This window comes from Salmo salar, chromosome ssa02, assembly GCF_905237065.1.
Source record: "Salmo salar chromosome ssa02, Ssal_v3.1, whole genome shotgun sequence".
NCBI classification, from domain to species: Eukaryota; Metazoa; Chordata; class Actinopteri; order Salmoniformes; family Salmonidae; genus Salmo; species Salmo salar.
The window spans coordinates 61,945,539-61,952,073 of NC_059443.1; positions in this window are offsets into that span (position 1 = coordinate 61,945,539).

Consider the following 6,535-nt stretch of genomic DNA (forward strand, 5'->3'; position numbering starts at 1 on the left):
CACCAGAATGGATTTTGCAGTGATTGTTCTAGTTTCATGACCTAAATTATGCAGCCATCATTGCATCAATACTGCACAGCTAACCTGATTCTTAATAGGTGAATTCTCCTATGGCAGTAGTTCCTATATAGCCTGTCAAAATGTACTTACTCACAAGCCTCCATCTCTCCACTCCAGGATGGAAATTGCAATATTTATGCCCTTACTTTTCCTCCTGTGTTTATAGTGAACAGCATACTAATTCCTCCGTATCCCCTACAGCCAGGTCTGCACAGGCAGATTTGCTGACACAGTACTTTTGTTTCTTTTTTTTGTCCTCCTCAAACCTTCATCAGTCGACCACAAGCAGTAATAGTTAATTGATGGAAAGTATAGACTATGTAAATATAAATGCCCTATTGCACACACAAGCTTGTTTGGTGTCGTACATCTTAGTCTACTCAATGTGAGGAGACAAAGTGCCAAGTCATCATCACTGACAGCTGAACTTTTTGATATCCATGTTATGTAAGATGAACCAAAGACTTTGATACAGTATTCTACTGTGAGAAGTGTGTATCAGAACAAACAGAATGCAGCATAAAGGTCCAGTAATATCATAGAAAACCAATTTGAACGTTATACTTTATATAAACCAATATCCGTCAGATATGTAAAAGAATTGAGGTACTGCCTAGGTCCCCAAGTCATCACATTTGTCAAAATGAATCAAAAACTAGTCCAGTCTCTCTATGCACGCTGACTCTACACACTCATAACATACACACACATTTATACTGACTCTACACACTCATAACATACACACACATTTATACTGACTCTACACTCTCATAACATACACACACATTTATACTGACTCTACACACTCATAACATACACACACATTTATACTGACTCTACACTCTCATAACATACACACACATTTATACTGACTCTACACTCTCATAACATACACACACATTTATACTGACACTCCAACACACTCATAACATACACACACATTTATACTGACTCTACACTCTCATAACATACACACACATTTATACTGACACTCCAACACACTCATAACATACACACACATTTATACTGACACTCCAACACACTCATAACATACACACACATTTATACTGACTCTACACTCTCATAACATACACACACATTTATACTGACTCTACACTCTCATAACATACACACACATTTATACTGACTCTACACTCTCATAACATACACACACATTTATACTGACACTCCAACACACTCATAACATACACACACATTTATACTGACTCTACACACTCATAACATACACACACATTTATACTGACTCTACACTCTCATAACATACACACACATTTATACTGACTCTACACACTCATAACATACACACACATTTATACTGACTCTACACACTCATAACATACACACACATTTATACTGACTCTACACACTCATAACATACACACACATTTATACTGACTCTACACACTCATAACATACACACTCATTTATACTGACTCTACACACTCATAACATACACACACATTTATACTGACTCTACACACTCATAACATACACACACATTTATACTGACTCTACACACTCATAACATACACACACATTTACACTGACTCTACACACTCATAACATACACACACATTTATACTGACTCTACACACTCATAACATACACACACATTTATACTGACTCTACACACTCAAATACAATCATTATTTATGCTGCTGCTACTCTGTTTATTATATATATATATATATATATATGCCTAGTCACCTTACCCCTATACATACCTACTTCTATCACTCCAGTATACTTGCACATTGTAAATATGGTACTGGAACTGACCCTGTATAAAGCTTCTTCCTTTCTTGTGTTCTTCTTATTTATATTTCTGTATGTTTTTGTTCTACCTTATGTTATTTTTAGTGCTACATTGATATCGATTACTGCATTGTTGTATTTGTAGCTTGCAAGAAAGGTATTTCACTGCACTTGTGCACGTGACATTAAAACTGGAAACTTGAAACTGTACAGAATAATATCCTACCCAGACAAAAGGACAACGAGGCCAGCACACTCTTAATCTTTCATTTCCATGTAAAACCCCAAGACATTCAAAACCACAGTCCAGTAACAAGCCTCAACTTAATTCTGAAAACCCAAGATTCTCCCAGTAGAATTAGAGCTCCAAAAGCACATGCTGTGCAGCAGCAGCATCAGTAGCCCAATATGACAAAGGGGAACGGCTTTTTACACTGCAGGGGGATTAAACAAGTGGAGCAGAATATCTTAAGACACAGTAATTACAGTATTTTTTTTTTTTACAATTGCTAGGACCCATTTCTCAATACTTAGGTCACTTTTTCAAAACTTTTCACACAGTTCTCTTAACCAACTTTCAGCTTGGCACAGCAGTTCATTTCACATCCAAAATGCACTAAAACTACCAAAACACTTCATACATGTCTCAAATCAACTCATTCTTCCATAACACTAGCAAAGGTTGTCACCCAACAAGCACACTGTCACTCATAAAACAACGACCTAAAAAACACTAACAACAGATAGCACTACACAATGTTTTCTTTTGTAAAAGGTCTTCACAAAACCAGAATGACACCTCTCAACTGTTTAGAATTCACTGCAGTATATGTTACAGGAATGAATCAGACATGATGCAATATGCTTCAATATGTTTTATGTCATTTTTTGGCATTGAATGATTCCAAAAATACAAGAATTTGTGTATACACCATCTACCGATACAGATACAGTAGCAATGCTAGTCAACCCTGTCTTCTGCATTTGGCCACAGGTTCTCATCCACGTCACATCTTATGTCATCTTGGGCAATATACACTTGATCATGTGGATGGTGGTCATAAGCCTTCCACCTCCATGAGGAAAATAATTCCTCTATGGGGGTTGAGGAATGGAGAGTAAGGTGGGAGGAAAAGCGACACCATCCTGGGATGGGCTGCAAACCCTTCTGTGACTGCACACCCTTCCATAGAGGTCATCCAGGAATGAAATGAGGGCCAATTATCGGTTTGTGTAACAGCAATCCATCAGAAGATATTTCTGCACACATTGTGATGTTGGCACCCCTCTGGCCCGGGACATCCACTGTGGCTCTTTTCCCAATCACATTTCTTCCTCGCCGCAAAGATGAATATGTGGGATGTTTGCGCCTGGCTTCAATCTCCATGACTCTCTTGTGTGTTATGTTAGGGTTTGAACTTAAGTTGAACAGTTTTGAAAAGAGTATGTAAACATGTGCAAATTGGCCTGTAGGTACATAGAGTTTTGGTGGTGGTTGTGTCTGAGTGAAAAAAGAATGAACGAAATTTGAAAGATGTAGCCATTGAACGCATTTTGTGCCAAAGCAATGCAAAATGATCCACAGTTTAGCCCACATAGACTGCTGTTGTGTTCACTGTGTGAAGACCTTTGAAAAAGTGACCTAAGTATTGAGAAATGGGTCCTAGCGATTGTAAAAAAAACTGTAACAGAGCACCGCAGACGGCCCTTCTGAGCCATGGGACGGTCCATTTTAATAATTATATTTCTATGTTCTGTGTTTCCTGTATGTTCCGTTTAATAGTGACTGAAAGAGGTCGGACAATGGGGTAGGGTTGAGTGTGGCGCTGAGGGAGAAAAGCAGGGAGGGTTAACATACTGCAGCCAGGGAATTTTTACAGTAGCAGCTGACTGACTAAAATATTTCATAGAATTTAGTTATTGTCCCAACATGTGTTTAGAAATATATACAGCATGGATATCTGGATATGAAATTCACATGAAAAAAACTGTCAATGATAATCATGCATTTTATTAAAATCAGTGGAAAGTAGACAAACAAAAATCATGTAACCATTATCTTACAAAGATAACAAATAAATCATGACAATTAGAAAACCTATCCGTACAAAATATACAAGCAGAAACATGTAAAAGGTTTGAAATGACATAAAGACAATAAAGACCTTACTAATAAGCCACAAAACGCTATTTTCTTTATTAATAATCAAGCTGTTTTGGCTGAGAAACATCAACAGTTACGATCAGGTTACATTCATGTGTAAACATTGGTATGAGGCAGGACATCCAGACACAGTATGGGTATATCATAGAGGTAGATAGAGGACTCTAGTGCCTAAAAGCCATTTCAGCATGGGCAGCACCATTAAGGAATTTCACAATTTTTAAGTAGAACTGGATGGGACTTTTTATGGGTTAAGAAAGGATCACATAATTCAAACCAGCACATCAGGAGGGATCAGCCAATGAATTACACTTGTGAACAAACATTCCATAACTGCAGATGGCGGTAAATCATAAACCTTGGATTTATACCTGTTCAAATAACACACTCCAGGTGGCAGTGTGCACCCTTTCAGTTTGTTTACCAACTCATTGTAGTAGAATAAGGAAAGTAACCACTTCAAAATGGAGATGGCCTCAATGGTGCTGTATGCTCTCACAGACGCCATAAACGGACAGATACAATGTTGTGTCCTCTATCTAGCTCTATGGGGTATATAGAGCTACTTCCTGGTCCAATTTACTTCCTGGGTCCATTTAATTTCCCGGTCCATTTCAGGGTTTCTCTCAGCACATGGTAATGTTCATTAGGGTACACTGTAGCAAAATGTTTTGCAACGGATAATAAAAATGAGTGGTTACCTACCTGCTTAACTCCATTTCAAAACGTTTTCTCCCGAATGAACATGATCCTGGTCTCCGACTATTATCCCTTTCTATGCTGGCTTTTACTCAGATCTCTTCGCTTCATAAGCGTTCTTCAAGTACGTTAACCAGAACACTAGTGTGTGTTCCATGACTCAATCACAGATGGCTGGTGGCGCCTTAATTGGGGATGAGGGGCTCATAGTAATGGCTGGAATGGAATTTGATACCATTCCATTCACTTCATTCCAGTCATTATTATGAGCCGTCCTCCCCTCACCAGCCTACGGTGGACTCAATCATAATGGATAATCAAAACCAGTTCCAATCAAAACCAGTTCCAATGAAACCCTGCATCCACAAGGAGTACACCCAGACCTGTTTTGGTCAACAGATGTTACGTATCCTTACTATCGACAGCTATCCTTACTAACACCACCACTCTGTGGTGAATCACCTCAGCTTTAACATGTGCAAATCAACAAATGTTAGCTTAGCTACATCTCCTAGCCTGAGTGCCAGTCTGCTTCTGCACTCTTTCCAAACTCCTTACACAATTGTCATGCCAGACATGAGGCACCCAGGCTATTTCCATCTTATAGTTTCATCAACACTCTCATGGTTTTGACAATGGGCACTTTGTGACGTAACACACTTGGATATGGGGACTACTTTCGGGAACACATTTTTCAGGAAGCTACTTTACCACCTAGCCTACAGTAGTTAGTTATTAGTAACATACAGTACAGCTATCTTTGATGCATCATTCTTAAGAGATACTGTATCACTCCACAAGGGAAGGCATGGATGGGAGAATTAGAACTATTATACACATTTAAATGGATACATAACACTGTACATACCCTATGTCTTTTTATCTGAATAAATAAAGAATAATATTGGTCTCTCTTTAGTGGAAAAATCGTAATATTAGAACAAGCGCACCAAGCTGCAAGTGCTACAAGTCAGCTAACAGATACAGTATGCTATATATTCATATTCACAATATTTGCTGAACTATGCTATGCTATGCTATGCATAATGGCGGGATATTCTGAAAAATATTTTCAGAAAGACACTGAATTCTATTCTCCAATGCTGAACCATGGTGTCCATTTAGTTTTTGTTGTAATTTGGGTTCTATATAGACCCCAAAAGGGTTGTAACCACAAAGCAGACAGTCGATCAGGCAACAGTCAAATGCAAGCTCATCAGTCTAAGCAGTGACTTCATCGCTTGTAAATAGTAGCCTGTACACTAAGAAAATAGGGTTCCTCAAGGGTTCTTTGGGAAGGGTGATGATTCTATGTGGAACCATACTGACCCAAATAACCCTTTGAGCCCTTCAATGGTTCTTTGCTTTTAGCGATAATTCAAATGTAGGGACGGTGACTCATTTGAATATTTTGGGGCGTGGTTTGCTATCAACTATTTTCGTCCAACCGTGAGTGAGAGTGTAATTTCAGTTGATCTAATCTGTTGGGTTATACTGATACATGTGATACAATATGTGACTATAGCCAGTGACAAACGCATGTATGGCCTTGTGTCAATTGAGAACGGTTGATTAAGTAGTTCTGGAACGCTGTTCCAGAGCAAGCACACCTGATTCAACAATAATAAAACCTATGGAAATGTAACAGTATAATATGTCTATTAAACCTGAATTAAAACCCCTCTATGGATTTACAAAAAACCTTTGAGATTGAGATGGTTCTTTACAGAACCATTGTCCATTAAAAAAAGGGTTCTATATAGCCCCCAAAAGGGTTGGAACCACAGCGGAACCCTTTTTGGCTCTATATATAACCTTTTTTAATGGAAAAGGTTC